Source organism: Jaculus jaculus, chromosome 2, assembly GCF_020740685.1.
Source record: "Jaculus jaculus isolate mJacJac1 chromosome 2, mJacJac1.mat.Y.cur, whole genome shotgun sequence".
Classification (NCBI taxonomy): domain Eukaryota; kingdom Metazoa; phylum Chordata; class Mammalia; order Rodentia; family Dipodidae; genus Jaculus; species Jaculus jaculus.
In genome coordinates, this window is record NC_059103.1 from 144,045,694 (window position 1) to 144,071,023 (window position 25,330).

At 40.1% G+C, this 25,330-nt stretch overlaps 1 protein-coding gene across 11 annotated transcripts in view; it reads right to left on the minus strand.

The window, feature by feature from the left end:
- Stau2 (staufen double-stranded RNA binding protein 2) overlaps positions 1-25,330 on the minus strand; it is a 326,027-nt gene that overhangs the window by 46,963 nt on the left and 253,734 nt on the right. The window lies entirely within an intron of this gene.

Here is a 25,330-nt window from a genome sequence, read left to right on the forward strand (position 1 = left end):
GCCTGGGGAGGTGGCTCAGTAGGCAAAGCGCTTGCTGCATGAGCAAGAAGACCCGAGTTCAGATCTCCATCACCCATGTAAACTGCTGGGCTTGGTGGTAGGTGCCTGCCTCTGACCCCAATGCTGGAGAAGTGGAGAGAGGCAAGTCTCTAGTGCTTGCTGGCTAACTAGTCTAGCTGAATTGGTAAGCACTAGGTTCTACAAAAGATCATTTCAAAAACAGGGTGAGGAAGACAACTGACATTCATTGACTTCTGGCCTTCAAATGTACATCCACAAATGACCATGTACAACCAGACACATATATACACACATGCATGTTCACCACACACACACACAAAAGAATCATCTCTAGTCACTAAAAGTTAGTTGAATTACAAACTGATTAACTCTCCTCAGAATTCCCCACCACAGTGTGGTGAAAAGGTATTATCTTTTTTATAGATAGGAAAACAAAGGGCAGACAGGATCAATGACCTACTCCCATGCTGAAGCAATGGTAGGATTGAGAAAGAAGCCATATCATTTGTTCTCTCCTGCAGATCAAATAGATTTACTATTAGAAAAAGTGTGACCAGTTTGTGTATGTGAGGGTCTAGGTTTGACTCCTGGCACTGCAGACCAAGAAAACATGTCTATTTCCTCAGTGTCCTCTTAAGAAGAGCACTGACTGAGAGATGGAGGAATATGAGGAGGTAAGAAGATGACTGGGAGATGGAGGAGTATGAGAAGGTGAGACCCTACCTCAAAAAAAAAAATACCCAAGGGCTAGAGAGATGGCTTAGTGGCTAAGGCAGTTGCCTACAAAGCTAAAGGACCCAAGTTTAATTGTCCAGGTCCAACATAATCCAGATGCACAGGAGGCACATGCATCTGGAATTCGTTTGCAGTGTCTGAAGGTTCTGGTGTGCCTATTCTCTCTGTATATCTGCCTCTTTCTCTCTCTCTCAAATATATAAATAAAGTAAAATATGTTAAAAAAAAAAAAAAAACAAGAGCTTGAGATTGCTTAGTGGTTAAGGCACTTGTCTACAAAGCTTAAGGACACAGGTTCAATTTCAATGTAAGCCAGATGTACAAGGTGGTACATACATCTGTGGCTAGAGGTCCTGACATGCTCATTCTCTCCCTCTGTTTCTTTCTCTATCACTCTCAAATAAATAAATAAATAAATAATTTTTTTAAGAGGAAAAGCAAAAAATAAAATCAACAAAAAAGTAGACATAATGCTTTGTATTTACAGGAATTCTGCCTGGGTCAGCTGTCTCTTTCACTAACAAGCTCTGATTTATTTTTCAAGTGTTGACATTCAGGGTTAGATTAGACTGTTAGCCAGCAGATATAACTTATGTCTCCCTAGCAGGATAGGACCATGGCTGCAAGGCAGCCTGGGAAATGACTATCAGTTCGTAATCCTCTTGTTCTTGCTATTGTTTGAGACAGGGGCTTGCTATATAGCCTAGGCAGAGTCTGAACTCACAATTTCCCAACTCAGCCTGAGGAGAATTGGGCCTACAGGCTTGAACCACCATGCTAAGCTTGTTTTTATTTTTGTCTAAAAAAGCAGTATTCAAGGTAGCCACGAGGGCGTGGCTGAGGAGATGGCTTAGTGAGTAAAAGCACTGGCTACACAAACATGACAGCCTGAGTTCAGATGCCCAGAACCCATGATAAGCTAGACACAGTACCCAGGAACTGTCATCCCAGCCCTTGGATGGTAAGATAGGAGGTGGAGACAGGAAAATCCAAGAAGCTTCACAGCAATGGGTATCAAGCAAAGTGGTAGGTGAGGACTGACACTGGGGGTTGTCCTCCAGTCTCTACACGTGTGCCTTAACTTGTGCATGCCTGTTCTCACATAGGTGCACATACATATAAAGGTAATAATTTTTTTAAGGTAGGAGGAAGTTAGAAAAGGCTCAGACTAGTCACTGTGATGGTGTGAATCAGATGTCCCCCATACACTCATGTGTTTTGAATGCTTACTCCTTAGCTGATGGCAATTTGGGAGGTGGAGCCTTGCTGGAGGAGATGTGTTTTGGGGTAGGGTTAGTGGTATTATAATCGCCTTCCCTCTGCCAGAGTTTGGTGCATTCTCTTGCTGCTATTTTCCACCTGCTGTGGCAAGGAGGTGATGTCCACCCTCTGCTCATGCCATGCTTTCCTTACCATCACAAAGCTTCCCTTTGAGACTGTAAGCCAAAATAAAAACCTTTCCTCGCTTCAGCTGCTTTTGGTTGTGTTTATACTAGCACTGAGAAGGTAACTACACTGTTTACCATGTGCCAACTACCCCACAGCCAGGAGCAACAGCACATGCCTAACCAGACAGAACAAAGCAGCTGGGCATGGTGGCACATGCCTTTAATCCCAGCATTTGGGAGGCAGAGGTAGGAGGATTGCCATGAGTTCAAGGCCACCCTGAGACTACATAGTGAATTCCAGGTTGGCCTGGGCTAGAGAGAGACCCTACCTTGAAAAAAACCAAAGGCAAAAAAAAAAAAAACAGACAGAACATGCATATCTGACCAGATGCAGACAGCCAGGCAGTGGGCATGAGGCGGTGGACCTTGTCCATCAGAGATGATGGTCTGACCAGCACCCTGAGAGTACTAACTGGCTTCTAGCAAAACTGAGGAGACAGAGTTTCTTTAAGAGTCTTACTTTTTTGTTATCCAAATACCATCTGATTTTACTTCTCTCCACCTTCCACCCCAAACACTAATGGCTTTCAGTTTCTCTAACTCAGCATTCCCTAATGTGATTTTAGTGTAGGGTTCCATCTTCCAAGTTTTTTTTTTTTTTTCCGGTCTCCTTTCTCCAATACCTCAACTATGGTTAGTTCTTGGTTATTGCTTCTATAATGAAACAAAAAGGAAGAGGCTGGGGATGTGGCTAGGTGGTAAAGCACTTGCCAGCCATTCATAGAAACTCAGTCTCAGGTTCATAGGAGTTAGCAGTACTCTCATAAGCCAAGTGTCAGTATGCACAATGCAATGATTCTAACATGCAGATATTTGGGCACTGCAGGACAGGGCCCATGGAAAAGCACCTTCAAATGAGGGCCCTTGTAAGCAATCTGCAGGATGTGATACACCTGTACTGTTTCAGCTAATGGATGAGCCTCCTAACAGACCTGGACTGGAGCTGCAGTGGAGCATGATGGGATAGGCTTTATCACAGTATGCTGTGCTGCGTGGGCGGGTGGTGGTATACTCAATTGGGTGGGAAAGAACAAATCTGTCAAAACATGAGAAGAAAACTGATGTGTTAAGAAGAGATGACACTGGGTTTAAAGTAAAGCTTCACAGAAAGCTATACAGTTGGGCAACACCCAATCAAATAGGATTGCTAATGGACTACTTACCAGCATGGAGATATAACTGTGAGCCAGGCAAGGCAACCAGGGGGAAGGGTGGGCAGGGGGCAAACAGGACTGGAGAGAGTCAACTGAAGGTAAAAATGGAAAGTTACCCTCATACCAAAGCAAGAACCAGGCTAAATTTTTTAAAAAGTCTCTGCTTGCTTACTTCTCAGTAAAATGTATATTGCTTTTGTCCTATGTGTTTATTTAGGAATGTACTAGAAAGCGAATAATGAAAGTAATAGGTAGATAGATAAATAATAGATCGATAGACCGACTGACCAGGGAATTGTTACTCATAGTATAAAACACTGGCTTTACAAAAAAGAAGTCTCCTTAATGTTTATTAAGTGTCATTTAAAATATGACCCAATGTGCCAATTTTTTAACGTATATTACAAACTTTTAGGAATTCTTAATGATAAGGTAAGGCTAGCCTATTTAACAAAGACATAAAGACTTCAATCAAGTTGGTTCAACATTAAAAAAAAAAGCATCTAATAGACAAAGACAGAACAATTCAGCTCACCTTCAGCCCTAATACAGGGTCACTTTATATGCTGTGCCAGTAAGCTCCTGTTTCACCAGGAAGAATTCATTAAGTAGAGAGCCAGTCAATAAAAATGAGCTTTATTAAAAAGAACTGGGGTAATTAAAGGTATTGGTGAAAACTAGCTCAGTTATGAAGGAGAAATGACTCAGCGGTGACTTTAAGAAATGAAACCATATACCACAGAATCTCCCAATTAGTTATTTTGGGGAAAAAATATGGTATGCTATGTAATTTGTAACAGCCAAGGTGAATGGCAGCATGGTGCAGGAAGAAGTGCTCATATAAAACTGTCATTCTCCCACTAACAGTGAATTATAGTATTGGCAGTCAGGCAGCTCCAGGCATCTGTCAGCAAGGGCAGTGAGAAAGTCCCAGACTCAGGCTGATGTGCCACAGATGGCTAGAGGCGATTTTCATTAATACTGTCTTGTACTGCAGTCTAAATGATTTCTAGAATGCTTAAAGCATCCTGAAGAAAATACATTTCATACTCCCTGATATTTCTGGGAAAAGTCATGTGTGGGCTGGTCATATGACAGAACATGCACACCTTGTATGGCAACAGTGTAGCTCTGTGACATAGCGCTCTACAAAAGTCACCCTTTCAGTGAAGTGCTCAGCACTAAGTGAGACATCTCTATCACACCCTCCAAGGCTCAGAGTCCATTGAAGAAGAGGAGGCAGAAAGAATATAAGAGCCAAAGGAAAGGGAAGACTACCTACAATGCTATCTTCCAGATACAAAATGGCTTTAATATTCATGATCTCACATAAGACTACCTACATTAGATCTTCATAATAGGAGGAAAAGATATGATGACATAAAAATAGAAGAGAGACTGAAAAGAAGAAAGGATTCAATGGAGGGTCAATTTGGGAGGAGAAAATGGGGGTTGTGGGAGGGAATTATCATGGTTTATTTTTTATGCCTATGTAAGTTTTCAATAAAAAGTGTTTTTAAAAATCAACCTGTTCAAAATATGTGGCCTAAGTCATCTAAAATCGACATATATCAAGACCAAGCAACATGCACGTGTGGCATTTTTGCAGACCCGACCTACAGGAACTATGTCTGAAAGCTGGAGGAATAGCAAGCTGAGCCTGCCCCTCTCACGGAGCCACAGCTCAGTGTGGTCTTGAGGGCTGAACTAAGGCCTAGAAGACAAAGTCACAGCCTAGGGCTTGACGTCACCAGTGGTACCAGATGCTGACCACTGCCTGGTAATGGTATCTTCTAACATACCGCCATTAACAAGATGAGGTACTTACTAGCTGCAAAGTAAAATTACAAGGGGGATCTGAAGGTGTGCCAAACCTTAGACAGCCCAGTGCAGCTTTCTACCAGCCACCTTGCCCTGGTGACAAGGATGTCAGGCAGAAAGCAGGGACAGTGAAAAAGAACATTGTGAGAAGAAGGGTGATAAAAGAAGTGTAGAAATTTCTAGTCACAAAAATAATAAGTAACACACAATAAGTTCAATCATAGATTGGAAGGTGACATTTCCATACCATGTAGGATGGACACAACCTTGTCTGCCCACCTCAGAGAGTTGCTAAGATAAGCAAGTGAAATGTTGTCTGCAATAGTGATTTATGAACTATAAATCTTTAGTAATTTATTGTGGTATGTGGTCTAAATGGTGTAAGGGGGAAAAATCCAGGACAGCTTGAAAGGGAGGCAGGATCTGAAAACAGGTAGGTCTGTGCAAGTACTTTTCTCTTGAAATTCTGCTCATGCGCACCAGAACTGCATAGTTTGTGGCAGCTATAAAACATAAGTAAAATTTGGGAAATTAGTTATTTTGTGATCTAATGACTGTTATTTTGCTGTGATATCTAAGGAAAGAGCACTAGGGAATGGCTTGGAGAATCTGAAATTTTATCTTAAGGAATAAAAGAATCCAGCATCATCTACCTGCTGACAAAAGTGAAAACAAGGCCAGCACTTTCCATCTCTAGGACAGGCGGCCGCAGGATGTGTTTTGCAATACTGTTCCGGTGCGCTTCACACAAAAGAGGTGTGTGCTGCTCACTTAATGGGTGTGTTTTTTGTGGGAAGAAGAAAAAAGAATTTAAATTAATCCATGCCTTTTGACTATTTATAGAGCCAGATTCCATTTAATCTTTCATGGGATAAGTATCTATATGGTAAAGGAAAGGCTTCATGACAAAAGTATCTGTAGCACATACATACCATTCACAACAGTTAAAAGTAAAAAAGATAAGTAAGTTGTGAGATAATCATGTAACAAAATATAATGCAGCCATGAGAATGGCCTATGACACTCAATACAATCTGCAGATATAATATTAAATGAAAGAGACACAAGACTGTATTTATAGTAAGTTCCCAGTTATGTAGAGTATAAAAATTAGCACAGTTAATTTGAAGATAAAATAATGACAACACTTGAGGAGTGAAAGAGTGGATAGGACATTTTTAGGATGCTCCTGTGTCTCACGACAAAAATACTGTTTATAATAGAGTGCTCATCGTGTATATTTTCTGCATAATGGTGGTTTTTTTCAACATCTTTATTTTCATACCTTTTTTCTTCTTTTTTTTTTTTATTCATTATTTATTTATTTATTTGAGAGCGACAGACACAGAGAGAAAGACACATAGAGGGAGAGAGAGAGAATGGGTGCGCCAGGGCTTCCAGCCTCTGCAAACGAACTCCAGACGCGTGCGCCCCCTTGTGCATCTGGCTAACGTGGAACCTGGGGAACCGAGCCTCGAACCTGGGTCCTTAGGCTTCACAGGCAAGCGCTTAACCGCTAAGCCATCTCTCCAGCCCTTTTTTCTTCTTTTTTAAAGGAGCATTTCACAATGTAGTCTCAGGGTGGCCTCCAACTCATGATGATCCTCCTACCTCTGCCCCCAAAGTGCTGGAATTAAAGGCGTGCACCACCATGCCTGGCTCATGCCATTTTTATTTAAGTGTCCTTTAGCAATCTCATGCATCTATATATTGCACTTTGCTCATTTACACCCCCATTACCTTCTTGTATTCCTTTCCCAGTACGGCTTAACTGTTCTTCCATCACTTACCAGTGATTATACCACTAACGAGAATGACTCCCCCCCTTCTCCAGAAACTATTCACTGTTATTAGCTCCTTGAGGAAGAGTGGGGCTTCATGAGCCCCTCTCCCACCCATGATGAAATGTTGATTGGCCCTATCTTATGCAGGTAACCACAGCTGCTGTGAGTTCATGAGCACAACTGGCACATCTTGCCCAGATGACAGTTTCACAGCACTCTCCCCCATCCTCTGGCTCTTATATTCTCTCCTACCTCCCTCTTTGTCCATGTTTCCTAAACTTGGAGGGGGGTTAAGATATCCCACACAGAGCTGAGCATACAATAGTTGCTTTTCTTTGACCCTCTGATCAGTTATGAGTCTGTGCATTAGTCTCTGCCCACTAAGAAACTAACAAATACAGATAAGTAATGAGTACACATTTTCAGAACCATACTGAAAGATCCCCAACCAGCCAGATAGAATCTGTCAGGTCCCTCTGCATGTATCTTGGGACACAGATCAAAAATGCATTTGTGGAACAGCTCCCCTTGAGAGTATGTGAGCTACTTGTACCGCACAATGCTCTTCTAAGTACTAGTTACTAGCTGTGGGTCATTCTGTTTGCAAATGGAAACAAGAGCCTGAAGTTGAAACTGTATTTTTGCATATCCCTACTGTTTCCCACAAGTTTTCAACTATTTCGCTTTCTGGCTGTGTGCTCTGACTAATGTTCTGTGACCCTTATTCAGATTAAAAATAGACATTTCCTTGATTATGGCTGTAGAACATTTATGATCTGATTGATTCAGTACATTTCTGTGGCCAAAGGCTCTACCACTGAGCTATACCTCCCCCCACTGATTCAGTACATTTATAACAATAGGAAATGAGAGATTAAAGTAGGCTTTAGAACCAGCTATCCATGAAAATGAGGTAACAACATAATCCATTCCTCATAACTCTGTTCTTATCCTGAGACTCTGGGATGCACATGTACAGACTGTACTTTCTTCTTAAATCTGAAGAAATGGTTATGTTGCTCATTACATTTGGTACCCATGGCTGACCTGCTGCTGGACAGAGATATACAAATGCCCAAAGAGATGTGGGAGTGCTTGGAATTTGAGGACATTTTAGAGCATATGAAAAGAAGAATCCTTGTTAGTTGAATAAGGTTTGTCAAGTTAAATACAATGTGAACAACTGTCTTTGTACTTGTCAAAGTAGATGCTCCCAAAATGACAGTGTTTCTTCTTGTAATTTCCCATACATTCTCAGTAGGTCTTAAAAGATATAACAACTTACATGAGTATTCAAGTCACTGAATAAGTGGATTTAACAAATGATGCTATGATTCATAAAACGGTTCTTTGTTTTACAAAGGCTGAAAAATGGTGGTTAAATTCATGCCATTTTTCCAATCAATGTATAGAAATTCATCCATTCTGTATATCTCATTTTTAATTTTTTTTTTTTGTTTGTTTTTCAAGGTAGTCTCAGAGTAGCCTCAAATTCACGGTGATTCTCCTACCTCTGCCTCCCAAGTGCTGGATGAAAGGTGTGCACCACCATGCCTGGCTCAAAAATTCAGAATTTTTCAGGTGAAAGAATTGAATGAAAAACTTAAAAATGAGAAGCCGGGCATGGTGGTACACTCCTTTCATCCCAGCACTTGGGAGGCAGAGGTAGGAGCATCACCGTGTGTTTGAGGCCACCCTGAGACTACATAGCCTGGGCCAGAGCAAGACCCTACCTCACAAAAAAATTTTTTAAAAAATTCTGAATTTTTAAGTCACCCTGAATCTTTTTTTTTTTTTTAAGTCAAATCTTATATGGAGGTAGGAAGATAAAGAGAAAAGACAGATAGATATGGTTAAAGTTGATGTATGGCTGTATTTTTAGTTATTATTAATAAAAGACCTATACATTTAGCTGAATCAATTCTTTTTCTTAAAGTATTATAAAAGATTTCAAATATATAATTGTACAGAGGATGATATAACAAAGCCCTGTGAACTACATCCAGCTTCAATGATTGCCAATTCCTGGCAAATCTTGTTTCATCTTTAACCTCAACCACAGCCCTAAAATACTGATCAATTTAAAGCAAATCTCAATAACTATATCATTTCATTGTACTTACCTCCAAAGGACAGCCTTTAAAAACCTAACCAAATTGTCATGCCTAAAGTTGAAAATTCCTTAATGGCACTAAATATGAACTTTCAAAGTTTCCCCAACTATTTCTTTTTTAAAAAATGATTTTTATTGGGAACTTTAATATATGAACATATTGCAAATTGGTCATATTCCTACTGAGCACACTTTCTCACCATGTGGTCCTCAACTGTTTGACGAATATTATTATCATTATTTTGAGCCAGGGCCTAGCCCTGGCTGGCCAGGAACTCACAATGTAGACCAGGCTGGCCTCAACCTGACAGCCTCTTCTTGCCTCTGTCCCCTGATTGCTCTGGCACAGGTGTGAGGGTGTGCTTTTTATGTTTATTTCTTTTCCTTTTTTTTTTTTTCAAGGTAGGGTTTCACTCTAGCCCAGGCAAACCTGGGATTCACTATGTTATCTCAGGGTGGCCTCGAACTCATAGAGATCTTCCTACCTCTGCCTCCCAAGTGCTAAGATTAAAGGTGTGTGCCACCATGCCCAGATTTTAATTTCTTTTTAAAACTATTTTTATTCATTTATTTGCAGGGAGTGAGAGAAAAGAGAGGGGCGGGGAAGAGGCAGAAAGACAGACACACAGAGAGAAAATTGGCATGCCAGGGTCTCCACGTGCTGCAAATGAACTCCAGATACATGTGCCACTATGTGCATCTGGCTGTATGTGGGTACTGGGGGATGGAACCTAGGTTGTTAGGCTTTGCAGACAAGCCTATTATTTATTGGGCCATCTCCCCAGCCCTCTTTTCTTTTTATGATGTTAATAATCTTCTTCAACTTCTGCTTGTGTGTGTACACGAGGGTGTGTGTTGAATACACATGTGTGTTTGCACTTCCAGTGCTCCACATTCTCACTCACCTGCGGGCGCTCCTCCTTCGCTCCCTCTGGAGTCCCTTCAGTCTGCCTCTCCTCACCTGGACCACAGGGACACACGTGAGTCTGGCCTCTACCCCCACATAGCCTGACAGGGTGGACGAGATTGCATAACACTGTTTCTTGGTCTGGGGGAACTTTTCTACTTGCCTCCGCTTTATGGTTTGGAGTAACTTCTCACTTTAATTACATGTGTGATTTTCCTCTGGTCTCTAAAGCTACCACTTGTGTATTTCCTTTACACTCTAGATCTACTACGTGGATGTTCTAACTAACTCTAGACCTGTGTAACTTGTCTAAATTCGGAGCGGTCATGGGTATACAACTCTCTAACTATCCTCTGCATACTTGTGGCTCTACTCTAGTCTTTCCTTAAAAACCTCAATTTCTCTTAAATAAACCTTATGAACTATGCAGTGTTTTCCACCTGACTATGTATTTACCACTTCCCATGAGTTTATAACTCTAATCTAGCCTTTTTCCTAGATACCAATTTCCCTTAGATAAACCTCATAATTTGTGATTTCCCCATAAATAAACTCAATAATTCATAATTTATCCTTATTGAGTTTATTTTTTTATCAATTTTTTGTTAAAAATAGAACCAGACCCAAAATTGGGATTCATAAACTTGGGGAACCCATCTTGAACCCCCAAAATCCTTCATCACTGGGACTTTCTCTGTGAACGTGTCTACCTTATGACTCTACAATTTTGTTCATGTTTCCTCTGCTCAAAGTAACCTATTTTTATTATTAAATGGAGAGATAACAATATTCAACAAAGAAATAGTGATAAGGAACAAAGCATGGCCATTGCTCTCGGGGAGCTCGTGACCTGATGATAGACACAGGTAAGTAAAACAGTTTCCATCAAGGTAGGATAAGTATAGGCATGGTACTACGTACTAGGTGTGGTGATGGCACAGGAGAAATTCTATTATAGAAATGAGACTATTAGCATTTGGAAATACAGTGGGCATAAATGTAATGGAGAAAGGAGGGCCCACTCTATGCTTTTAAAACCTCCAAATCTTAAACATGTAGAATTGCTATATAGCTGTGGATGGCTACACAGAAGAGACTAGTTTGAAGGCATCTGTAGCTCATTATAGGAAATGCCTAGGAGAGGCTGTAATCACAAACTCAAATATAACCCGTTTGCTTTCAGCAGCCTTTGTTACCAAATCAACACAAAATCTGTGGGAACCACACTGGAAGTGTTGGCCACCAAAGGGAGGCTGAGAAATGTGGCTCAACAGGAAGAAAGCGGAGCAGCCGGACACTTCCAGCAAAGCACAAAGCCTTCCCACATACATGCTCAGAGCAGGAGGCAGCTCAGTGTGACCCTGCACACAGGCTGTCATGCATTTAGGAGGCCAGACATGCTGCCGCTGCACTGACTGAATGTCACTTAATCATCAAAGTAGCCTCGACTTCCTGTTATCAAGTATACTACATATCAAAGAATGCATGCATGAGGTTTTATTTAGTCCACACATACACACATGAGCACATGAACACACCAAAGTGTCTGTGCACCCACCACCTACTTCCCAGATTAAGACATGAAACACTAGTAGTACTTTGGAAATTCCAAGAATCCCCCTGGATAATTGCCTTCCACTTTTCCTAAGAGCTGGAATGGCTACCATGCTTTTTATTTTATTTTATTTAAAAAATATTTATTTGAGAGAGGAAGAAAGCTAGTGAAAGGGAGAGAAAATGGGTGCACCAGGGCCTCCAGCCGCAGCAAACGAACTCCAGATGCATGCATCACCTTGTGCATCTGGCTTATGTGGGTCCTGGGGAATCAAACCTGGGTCCTTTGGCTTTGCAAGAAAGGGCCTTAATCATTAAGATATTTCTCCCAATACTATGTCCCAACGACATAGTGAATTCCAGGTTTGCGTGGGCTAACCTTTTTGTTTTTTTGAGGTGGGGTTTCTCTCTAGCTCAGGCTGACCTGGAATTCACTATGTAGTCTCAGGGTGGCTTCAAATTCACAGTGATCCTCCTACCTCTGCCTCCTAAGTGCTGGGATTAAAGGTGTGTGCCACTGTGACCAGCTCTACTTTGCTTTTTGTGTTAACCATTCATTTACTTTTCTTCATAATTTTACTACATGTATTTTAGTTTAGAAAACTGCATAGCACACATGAGCTAGAAGTCTGAGGGAAAGAGTTCTACTGCCGTTGATGGAGAGAAAGCCCAGCTCAGGCTCTTTGTTCACCAGCAAGAGTGTCTGCTGGAGAGGTGGGAGGCCTTGAGAACCAGATGCCTCACAGTGTGTGGGCTGTTGTCAGGCCTGTGGTGTGAACGAGGAACCCGTATCCCATAGGACCGTGGTCAGGTGTGGGCTGTTGGAATCTTCTGTTTTAGTTTTTATTGTGGTGAAATATCCATAACATAAAATTTGCCATTTTAACCATTTTACGTGTATAACTCAGAGGCATGAAACACTGTCACTTATCCATCTCTGCAAACATTTAAGACTGAGCACTCTTGATAAATGGGTCCCTTTCTTACTACGAAATAATTTTCTTTATCTCTGATAATGTTCATTGCTCCGAAATCTACTCTCTCATATTAATCAGCTTCCTTTTTCACTACTTATAAATATCTTTGAGTGCAAATAATGGCTATGTATGTAGAAAAGATAATAATTTCTATGAAAAATCTGCCCAGAATTGTAACACTGATGTATGAAAAGTTTGGGGTGGGAGTTGGGGATGGAGCTTCATGGTAGAACATTTGCTTGGTATTTATGAGGCCCTGGGTTCAATCCCTATTGCTGTAAAGCAAGTTATGAGTGGTTGCATAAATGACCTATAGGGCCATACAGTATGCATCCCTGGACCAACAATCTCACCATCATTTGGAAATTTGTTAGAAATGCAAATTGTCATACTTTCCCCCAGACTTACTACACCCCAGAATTCCATAAGCACACGTGGGAATTTGGAGGATGGATGCCAAACTGCCTAGAGTTCCAATTTCTGATTCTAGAATAAGTATCTGGCTCCAAATAAGCCAACATACACTTCCTTGGAGAACGAACCAAACCAATATGTTCTCTAGTTAGAAAGGCTTTTTATTTTTTATTATTTATTGATTTTTTAAAATAAAAGATTATACTCTTAGACCCCCTTACTCCTGCCCCACTTCTGCTGAGGGTCTTCTTTGGTGGGGTTATTGGTCTTCACTGTGGGACCAAGAGGCCTCAGCCAGCCTCTGTGTAGGAGGGAGGGGGGAGGGAAGAACGCAGTCCTCCAGGCCATTCCCACCCACCCTGAGGCTTTTACAATCTAGAAAAGTATTTTTGCAATTCCATGTTTATATAATGTCATCCCAAGCAAATGCCTATTTTTATGTTAGTTATACACTAATACTCCTGATTAAAGTATAACATCAGATTCAGTCACTACACATGCAAAATTTGTTTAAATAGAGCTGTATTTCATAATATAGGGTCATGTTCAATGCCTTGAATTTTCAGATGTGATTTTTTTTTTTCCCAAGTAGGAAGCCCTGCCTGTGGAAACATTATAATGAATTTTCACTGCAGGTGACTAGTGAGTCTCAGGATGAATCAGAGTTGGGTCTGAGTCCAAAATTCCCTCCCCTTAGAACAACTTCTTGGGGTGGACCTTTGTTTTCCTTCAGGTCTAGGGCAGTAGGTGGGCCACCATGGAGTAGCCTCCTGCTGAGCCCTTACTCGGTGCAGATTTGTGGAGTCCTCTCCCAGGCAGATGGGATTCTCTGCCTTTTATTTAAATATAATTTTAGACCTGAAGGGCTGCTTTGGCCTGCCATTGGTCTCTTTGGTATATTAAGCAACTCCTGGGGTGGGGTTGCACATGGCGCCTTATATGGACTGTATCTTCTCATGGAATTCCAGCTATATCCTGATCCGTGGCCATTACACACCTCATTCCAGACAGAGCACAAGCCTGAGCTCACTCTTCCACGGGGCCTGTGCACAAGCAGCAGGTGAATGCCTTGACCCCAAATCCTCAGAATTCCCCTAACTGTTGGTTTAATTTCAAACAAATAAAAATAAAGAATGGAAAGAGATATATAATCCAAGGAGGGAAGATTTTTTTAAAGTTGAAATTGAATAAACATCTAACAGCAAGCATGTTAGTTAATTCTGGCACACATGACATATTTGTAGTATGATAAGAATAATGGGGAAGAAGCAAGTCTTTCCCTGATGCTGTACACAGACTGCATGCAAACTTACTCAGCCACAAGCAGGTAACTGAAGTCACTGCCATTAACCACCTTTCATTTAATATATACTACTTGTGCTAAAATGGACTCAAAGGGCTTTGTATGATGTCTGTGTGTGTGTGGTGTTGGGATGGAACCTAGGGCTTCATGCATGCTAGGCAAGTGCTCAACCACTAAGCTGCACTGCAAGTCTTTTACTATTCATTCATTCATTCATTCAGCTGAGGACTCAAGCCAAGGCTTTGAGCATGCTAGACAAGTGTTCTCTGCCTTTGAACTGTATCTTCAGCCCCTTGGAAGTTTTATTTTTTTTAAAAAAATATGTATTTATTTATTTGACAGAGGGAGAGAGAGAGAGAGAGAGAGCAAATGAGTGCACCAAGGCCTCCACCCACTGCAAACGAACTCCAGATGTGTGCATCCCCTTGTGCATCTGGCTAATGTGGGCCCTGGGGAATCTAACCTGGGTTCTTTAGCTTTGCAGGCAAAGCCTTAACTGCTAAGCAATCCCTCCAGCCCGGAAGTTTTATTTTTAACAGGAATCCTTTATTTGGGTCACAAACTACATACTCTACTAACATCTTATTTTTCCGGTCAGGAAAATCAAGAATCCCTAATTTTGACAGAGGAATTTTATTATATAGAAATAACTGGGGATTATGATATTTCATTTTAAGTTTATTAACTTATTGGAACCATGCAAAAATAAAACAACTTAATTTGCAGGATTGCATTAAGAAATTTTGATCAATTACTGGATAATGGCATCAAGGCTCAGGTATAAAGTATGAGTGCTATTCAGCTAAATGATAGGCTTGATAGGTGTCTCTCTGTACAAAGAAACATAAACAGAGTTCCTATACCTCATAAAGTTTCCTTGTATGAGAACCAAAGATAATATTTAATATTTGCTTTATACCTTACACAAGAAATTTGTTTAAGCCCCATACACAGAGTAACTGGTGGTCAGAAAAAGAATGTGGAAGCCTCAAACAAGAAGCACGTTTGGGGAGTGACTGGACTTTCTTGTCTGGTCTCTTTCTAGTAGCATAAAGATAAAGTTACAGAGCAACTGTTTTCAATGATGCTTGTAACAGATTCAAAAGAATTACTTGTCTGGGAAGATTTTAACAACATAATGTTAAGGAAAGAGAAGGCTGGAGAGTAAAGCAAAAAAGTACATCCACAAGAACTTCAAAAAAAAATCAGGAAAACAAAACAAAAGCCTCGTGCATTATTAAGAGAATGATGAGCAATTACTGATTTGGTTTGTTAACAATTTCAAATCAACCCTTCTTTGGATATGTAATTTATCTATGGCCATCTATGTAGCTCCTATCTATATTTTCAAATGTGATCAGTTCAAAGCTTATGAATTTTCCTGAAAATGAATTTTTAAGCCTTTGAAATCTTATAGTTCAGTCATGAGCTATTAACATTCAAGCAAAGCTACAGGCACAAGAGAAAATTCAACGTCTTCTGGTGATTAAATTTCGGTAATTGAACATAAAAACATTTGGAACAAGGAGGGCTGTATAAATGAACTGTCAGCATATATTAGAACATTACAATGTTGCTTAGGTAAGAAAATGCTTCTGGAAGTTGGCACAAGGAGGAGCCAATTGGAAAATCAGAGGAAGAAAGCCACGGCTGGAATAATGAGGAGGAATTCCATCACGGCTCCAGGCCAGGTATGCACAGGAGGTGTGACTGACATGCCAGACTGGAGATTAGCTGTGTGGGACATTCTGAGTCCCGGTGCACATGCATCTCACAGTGCTATATTTGGTATCACCTTCTGACTTAAGTGCTGTTTACAGAGTCCTTGCTCTCCCCACCTCCTTTGTTTTAAGTGTGAAAGATTATGTTTCAGCCACATGGTTGGCAAAAAACCATTTTAATAAAGTGAATTGAAAATATAGTCATGTCCAAAGATAGCCTCTGTTAAATATGATCAGTGTTCATGTCTAATGTCAGCAACGACGTAGAAGGCGACATTTCAGACAGAGGCAACGAGCACGAGCGCATCACTGTTTCAAGTTCCTATCAGTAGGTCCCTCCCTTTGAGTATTTGTAACATAATAAGACTTTTGAAGTCAACAAGCTATAAAAACAATTTAAAAATTTTGATGTTTGTGAGTATAGAAGAACCTGTTATTTTAAAGCTGCTTCTAGAATTACTGTAGAACAGGAATTTAGTCATGTTAAATGACATCCTTTAAATGTTCAAAAACAAGTGTTGACTGTCTAGACATTGCCACTATGAGTGATTATATAAGGTGGCAGAGGATATAAGCTAGATGGATTAGGGTAGTTTTACTCTTTTAAAACATTCTAGAATAGAAACACAGCCCTAGAAATCTTGCGGAGTAGAACCTAGTTCATGAATAACGTTAAATTTTAAAAATTATTTAAGCAGGGTATTTCTATGCATGACCTAGACTGAACTTGAACTCTACATAATTCTCCTACCTAAGCCTCCCAACTGCTGTGATTACAGGTATATACTACCCCCACATATGTTAAATGGTTTTTTATCATATGAATTCAAATATAGTGAGGGTTAAAGAATGTCCTACCAAATCCACTTAACTTCTTACATTTAAAGTGGATCTAGGGCTAGAGAAATGGCCCAGTAATTAAGGTGCTTGCCTGCAAGGCCTAATGACCCAGGTCCACTTCCCCAGTACCCACTTAAAGCACAAAGAGGTACATGCATCTGGAGTTTGTTTGCAGTGGCTAGAGGCCCTGGCATACCCATTCTCTCTGTCTGTCTCTCTTTTCTCTCTCTGCTAGCAAATAAATAAAAATATTTTAAAAAGTGTTTCTAGTATCTTAGTTTATAAGGTAGCTATAGTCCCATTCACCAACACCCAAGTTATAGGCCTGTTTAGGCTCCTGCCATACATATATTGTTAAGAAATAATCAGCTTGTGCTTCCTTGTTCTGCTGCTGGCTCATTCACTTCTTGATGGCAAGCACAGACTCAGAATCTGGACACTGGAGGTTAGCTTAAATTATTTACAAAGTTTCCTTAATTACAAAATGGGGACTGGAGAGATGGCTTAGTGGTTAAGTGCTTGCCTGTGAAGCCTAAGGACCCCGGTTCGAGGCTCGATTCCCCAGGACCCACGTTAGCCAGATGCACAAGGGAGCACACGCATCTGGAGTTCATTTGCGGTGGCTAGAAGCCCTGGCACGCCCACTCTCCTCTCTCTCTTTCTGCCTCTTTCTCTCTGCCTGTCGCTCTCAAATAAATAAATAAAAATTTTAAAAAAAAGAAAGAAAAAACTGGGGTGAGGGAGGGCACTGAGGATTTAGTTCAGTGGTAAAGCATGTGAGGCTCTGGGTTCCAAACAAACAACAAATAAAAAGACAACTGACATGACAGAAGAGAAACAGCCTCATGGGAGTCACTTTTTCCTTATCTCACTGATTAGTTGGGAACGCTTCCCCAAATTGAGATACACATATTTTACCTCACAGGAAAACAGCAGTGCAGCAGTAAGCATTCCATCATGCATCTGCAGCCCCAGCAATCAGAATGAGCAGGTATGTTTTAAATGCTGTCTTGCCATGGAGCCCTGGCTGGTGGCCGACTATTCACTATGAAGCCTACGCTGGCCTCAAACTCACCATAATCCTCCAGTCTCAGCCCCTCCAGTTCTGGGATTACAATACTTTTCAAGAACTCTATTCTTATAGTTTTAAGGAAAATCATTTATTCTAAAATTAATTGTAAATTTAAGATAACTCACAAGTTTGGGTTCAGTTCTTGGACAGGCACAATTCTGTCACTTAAGGATGCCATGCTGAGCTGGGTATTGAGTTGCACATCTATGATTCTAGCACTCAGAAGACTGAGGTGGGATGATCTTGAATTTGGGGTCACCCTGAGTTACATAGGGAGACTGTGTCTCAAAAAACAACAGCAACAAAGAGATGAAAAAAAACAACAGCAACAAAAAGATGACACTGCCTGGAGGAGTTTACGGTCCAGTTACCAAGCGGACTCATGAGCCAAGTGCAAAGGCGTGGAAGAGGTGTGAGCCAGCACGACAGCTAGAATACACGCTTGCGGAAAAAGGTGGCTTCTGCAGTGGGGTTTCAGGAACCAATATGACTATGATAGGCAAACACAGGGAGAGGGCTGCCCAGAATGAGGGTAAAACCAAACAAAATGAGCAGTGCGGACAGCTCAGAGAAAATGAGGTGGTTTGGCGAAACCAAAGACTGCGAGGAGAAGTGGGGGCAAGGGAAGGGGCTGCCAGGAAGTTCCGGGTGCACTGCCCAGGATCTTGGCTTCTGTTCCTAAGGAGTCTAGACAGAGGGGGAGAAACTACCAGAGGCCAGGCTGCTTTCTGCACGTTACTACCCCAAACTGCCAATTATGCACACAGTACAATACTTTCTCCTCGCAGATCGTGTGAATTCAACAAACGTAAGAACCATGCTGTCTCGCTACATTCATCTCCAGGGCCTGTCCTAGCAAACACTCAAATCTTTGTTAATAACAAAAACACATAGTTAAATTGATTCATTAATGGTAAATATGAAAATTTAAATTTTTCTATTAGTATATTTCCTGGTGAAAGTAGGTTTATGTATGATGAATCTCACATAATGAGCTTCGCAGTAATGCAGTAAAGTCTATCCATCTCCCCCTCTCTCCCTTCCTTCTTTTCTTCTTTTCCTTCTCATCCTCCCTCTTTCACTACTCAGGATATCATATAAATAGATATTAAATTTTATATGCAAGGAGATGATGTCACACACTCAGTAGTACAGACTGGCTTTGCATATTACCAACTAGTTATTTGTATAAAAAGCATCTATTAGCTGGGCATGGTGCTGCACGCCTTTAATCCCAGCACTTGGGAGGCAGAGGTAGGAGGATCGCTGTGAGTTCGAGACCACCCTGAGACTACATAGTGAATTCCAGGTCAGCCTGAGCTAGAGTGAGACCTTACCTCGAAGAACAAAACAAAACAAACAAACAAAAGGATCTATTGCAATTCTCATTCTGTCAGTTTTCCAAAATAAAACTCGTATCTGCTTTGAAAAGGGTTGTCCTGGGCTGGGGATACAGATCAGTGGGAGAGTACAAGCTTAGCACAGTGAAGCTCAGGCACCACAAACCATCAAACAAAGAGGTTGTTTCAAGCCTGAGACACAAGAAATCTTTTAACAATGGCCACAGACAGTTATAGCTAAAATGTGAGATTTTTCCTTTTCTTATTGGGCACAGTGGCAAAGACAATGATCTCTTGCCTCCTGACTGTTATGGTTCAGGCAGGATGGATTTTCATGGTGCCATGGCCTGAGCACATGTGTGCCAAGCAGACTGCCTATGCTATCTGCAGGCCAATGTGGAAGTAATACAAAGAACCTTCTTTTGAAGGAATTCTGCAGCAATTACTTCTGGGAAGGACCTTAGGACTTAGGACCTGTAATGAACTCTGGGGAGAGCTTGGAGTGAGGTTGAGTAAATGAGTCCTGATTGGTACAGAAGAAAAGCCAGCATGTGTGTCCTCCAGACAGAAATTCTCTTAATAGTCATTGAACGTGAAGGAACCATTGTGAATTTTCTGTAACTGAGGAGGATCCCAAGCACAGCAAGAATCTGCTGAGGAATGGTTTCTTTCTTGTCTTTCACATGGACACTCAGCACTGTCCTGTTCGGTAAAAAGAGTGACAAGAGGGTTTCTGATTTCTTTGTTTAATGTCCAGTTCTTGCCTGGTCCTACTGTACTCTGCAACTTAAAAAAGGAACATTTTTTCTTATAAATCTTCTACATAAGGCAATACTGTGGCATTATTACCAGCTGAACAATGGTTTAATTCCTGGACAAATTAGCTTGATACAGACTGACATTTGGTAATGCACATCAATATAATAAATAAACAAAACAAAACAAAACACCCCTTAAAAAGTAGAATATAATTTTTTAAAGATCTATTTTTATTTTTATTTATTAAAGAGAGAGAGAGGGAGAGACAGAGAGTGAGAATGGGTGCGCCAGGGCTTCCAGCCACTGCAAACAAACTCCAGACACAGGCACTACCATGTGCATCTGGCTTACATAGGACCTAGAGAAGCAAACCTAGATCCTTAGGCTTTGCAGGCATGCACCTTAAATGCTAAGCCATCTCTCCAGCCCTAGAATATAAATTTTCATTATATATTTCCTGTAACATAAAAGTCAACTAGAGATGGGGATATGGCTCAGCGGTAAACAATGCTTACTTGCAAGGCTTGCCAGTTCAAATTCCCAGCAACCTCATAAAGCCTGATGCAAAGTGATACATGCATCTGTAATCCCAACACACCAACAACAATGACAACAAGCAAGAAGTATCTGGAACTCCACTAGCCAGCTAGGCTCACATTTGTTGGCAGCTTGGTAGTTCATTCACAGTGCTAAGAGCTCCTGTCTCAAAGAAGGCGGAGCACAGACACCTCAAAGTTGTTCTCAGACCTCCATGCACAGCACATGTGCATTTGCATGTAAACACACATATTTTTTTAGTTTTAAAAATTAATCAGTGTTTTTAACAAACCATAATCTATGTTAAATGACTATGAACAAATATTTTGAAAAATAAATGATTCTTAAATATAAACTTTTTTACATAATTTGTTTGAAAAAAAATCAGTTTACCATTAAAAACATATTTTGTGGGGCACAAATATTTAACCCAAGCCAATCAAATTCAGTTTTTCAGCATACAAGTTGTACTCAATATATGTGACTGAATAAAACATTTATCATAAAGATTTTTTTGTCTCTTGGTAAAATGGAGCATTTTAAGTGTAGACTTCTATAGGCTAATCCTTTTAAATGACCTTAATTTGTAAATATAAGTTTAATTACCAAATAAAATGATGGCACTAAATTAAAAAATATATAAATGTCATCATATTTATATAGGACTTTTGACACTATATCTAGTTGCAAATATTCAAAGGCAAAATTGGAATTGAGTTTTCTGTTTAGAAAACTACATTTATCATAAATTAGCCTTTGATCCCACATTTATGTCTCCACTGGCTCAAGGAAATAAAGTTGTAATAAAGGAAATAAAGCTACAATAGAGTGCTCCAAATCAAAGGTAAAACGACTATCCAATTAAGTTATAACTTTAAAAATCACCTCAAGGTTAAATTGGGAAGAAATATGAGGAAAGGGGCAATTAAAGATCAGTCCTTTAAATATGAGGTTTTGTTTTCAACCATGAAGGATTCAGTTACTTAAACTCGTTTTCACTATTTCATTTGTGGGCTGCTTTCAATAATATTTCATCCCTCAACAGAGGAAATAAGGAGTCCTTTAGAAGAAGGGGGGGAAAGCTTATACCAGGCTATCAAAATCTTTCCTAAGAAAAATAAACTAATCAAGATTGATTTTCTGGGTCTCTCAGAAGTTCACCAATTCCAAATGCTCATGTAAGTTTCAAAAGGGAAAGAAACAAGTTTCCTTACTATACAATCCATGCTAACTCAATGTGGAGTTCCCAGAGGTTAGTAAGAGCACTGTTTTATAAAATATATTTAGTTATTATTAAATTGAGTACTAGTTTATTTCTTTCCTTAAGAAATCCAAGTTTGTCTTCCCCAGACATGATGAATTCTGGGCCAATTTTATCTACCAGGGCTTAAAGGGACTTTTCAGAATAGCTTTTGAGAAAAGATTTAATATATTGCTTGTTAGTGGTACTTTCAGTAGAAGATTCTGATTTTTTCAAGTTCATTATTTTAAAACCCCAACAATATAATTAAGTATGCCCATAAAACAAGCAAAAAGGAGATTTCTCTTTTATAGTTAAGCATATTGACCCATTATATCCTTTTTGAGAGGTTTTCAATATTAATCATTGAGAGACCAAGTGAAAATGCTGAAATATACTACATGCATTACTGGAAAAGATACTTTCCTCTTTTTTTTTTTTTTTTTTTTTGGATTTTTGAAATACTCTTCCTGTTTCTTTTAAAACCCACCCAAAATGCAATTTACTATAAAAGCCACACAAATGGGATAGCTAACAGTTAAAGGTCTTCATGTGATGTACCTCCCACTGTCAGCTAATCTCTCCTGGTTTAACAATCTGAGTTTAACTGCTTCATGATGAATGAGACAGGGTGCAAATGACCTGAGTATTTCAGCCCATAAAACAGGTTTAGGGAAATAAAACCTGCAAATCTGATCACCAGCCTTAGATAGACCATCAAGGGCAAAGTAGTTTGGATTTTAAAGGAATTGTCTAAGTGTAATATAAAGTAATTAAATCTCAATAATTTACATTTAAAGTACCATTTACCCTCAAGTAAATGACTGCATGCACGATTTGCCATTACATAACTGAAATTCAGATAGCTCTGAATCAAAAAATGGTGAATTGACTGTCAGAGGACCTACTGAGCCTGGGGGTTTTATAGACTAGGTTTTATAGAAAGTTTTTGGGAGTATTAACATGTACTCACATTAAGTAAGAAAGACTCTAGTTGCTAACAGCAGTAGGTCTATTGTTCAAGAAGAAATAAGTTCATGTGATTCATTATGAAAGGTGTGGGGGGATCCTTTTTGGCATTCTGCATATAAAATCTTCTCAAAAAAAAAGACATCTGCAGTTTAAAAGAGTTCTACCTACTTTTACTACTACAACCTTTGTTAATTTTCTACAGTTCTCTGTTCCAGTAACTTAAAAGTCATTTCCTTAAGAAAACAGATGACAGACAGCTTGAGTGACTGATTATATTGTGCCGTCACTTTGTTTTTCTCAGAGGCCTGGCTTTAAGAGGATGGATGTTAGTGTAAATGACAGCAAGGGGAGCTTCGCATAGATTTCACTTCTGTTCAAAGCCAAGCTAATGTAACCTCACTGCGGTGCCATCAACTTGACAAATGGACCTTGTGCAACCCTCTGCCTCCCACTGGAACCCTAGAGTCTGGCTTACCCAGTATTCTCCCAGTAGAAGGAAAAGACTTCATGCTGCTAGGCTGTATAATGGGTTGATCTGATAATTCTCTGCATGCAATGAAACTTGATAATATGGTGGTGAAAAGTTTCTCAAAGAACGAAGCACACTAATGAACTTATAAAACTCCACTTAAGTCCTTTAAAACCTAAATAAACAGAGGGGGACAGCTCAACCATATTGAGAAAATGTAGCAGTTCTCATGTTAACTCTGTAAAGATATATGGCTTTTACTTGCAATGAGTAAAAAAGTCTAGCTGAAAGGAGTGCAGCTCTGTCCGTCCAAGCAGGTCAGCGTAACCTCAGACCCAGTGCTTCATCTGTACCATCGGATTTTGCTGGTCCTCTGCTCTTCAGCCATAAGATTTCTACAGTGCTTTGTCCCATTAAATTATTTCCTTGAGAGCGTTTTCTTTTAAAGTGGGAATTTTAGAGAATATATAATGCTATGCAGAATTAACAGTCTCACCTAGAGGCTTAAACATATTTGAAACACAACAATCATAAAACTTGGACTTCGTATGAAATATAAACATTTCTGCTTTAAAGTCATGCTATAAGTTCTTACTCAAAGTATTGACGTTTAAGCTACTTATTCTAAAAGGAACTTCATGGTATAGTATATTTTGCAGGCAAGGCCGATTTCAAATCTTCTGTACTAAAAGTGCTTGCTGGCGAACACACACTGCAACTGTGAACCGCCACCAGGAGCAGCTTCAACACATGCAAATGTTGAATGAGGTGGAACTTTAGTCTTATATTTACTTTGCTGTTGTCACAAATAAAAAAAGCACTTATGAAAACATTTCATGCTGAAGTGAATGGATTTCAACAGCTGCTGATTTGGTGACATGGAGAACCCCAGAGGAGACATCCTGCTGAATTAACGTTTTGGAAATGTTAAAAAGAAACTTCAAACAGGCCCTGTTTAGCAGGCGGTCAAAGATGTTGCTCGGTGGGGGTCATGTGAAGGCTGGCAGAACAGTCACTCAGCCATGAAGCAGACTTGTCAATAGTTGCCTATTTTCTCAACAGGTGACTCAGTCAGGCACACAGTCCAGCCCCCCACATCTCTGTGTTCTTGCGGGGGGAAAATATCATCCCGAGCATGGGCTCTGGCATTACTTAGAAAGGCACAGCCAGCAGGGCTGAGAAATAGTCATTTAAGAGGAAGTAACTATATTTAAATACTATGGACATTTGCTGTTGTTTTTGTTTTTCTATCAAAAAATACTAACTATATTATATTTTAAAACTACTGGCTTTTAATCAAAATTTTATCCTAGTTAGAACCTGGAACAGAGTCAATCAACGAATTGTTAAAAGAACACATAACCTTCCAGATAGCAAGGATCAAACCTCCAACTGTAGAGGAGAGGAAACGGAGGACTACAGCGATTTAAGTAATTTCTCAAAGGCCACATGGTTAGTTATCAATGTCTTAAAATCAGAACATCCATTTTATGACTCTTACATTTTGTCTTTAAGAAATCAGTAAGGATGCTAAGTGTAGTGGTACACACCTTTAATCCCAGCACTCAGAAGGCTGAGGCAGGAGGATTGCTGTGAGTCTGAGGCCAGCCAGAGAGTACATAGTGAATTCCAGGTTTCAGGTCAGCCTGGGCTATGGCAAGACCATACCTTGAAAAGACAAAACAACAACAACAACAACAAAAAAAAAAAAAAAAAAAAAAAACAAAAAAACTAGGTTTTTTTCCCCAATACAAAAATACTCAAGAGGTCTTGGGGAGATGGCTTAGTGGCTAAAGATGCTTACTTGAAAAGCCTGCCACCCTGGGTTCAATTCCTCAGCCACCTACATAAAGCTAGATCAGTAGTCAGTTGCAGTGGCAAGAGACCCTGGTGCACTGATACACACACACACACACACACACACACACACACACACACACGTGCAAATAAGTAGCTAATCCCAGTACTCTGGAGGCATCGAGGTCACCCTGAAAATATATAGTGAATTCTAGGTCAGCCTGAGCTACAGCAAGACCCTACCTCAAAAAAAAAAAAAAAAATACAGGGCTGGAGAGATGGCTTAGCGGTTAAACGCTTGCCTGTGAAGCCTAAGGACCCCGGTTCGAGGCTCGGTTCCCCAGGTCCCACA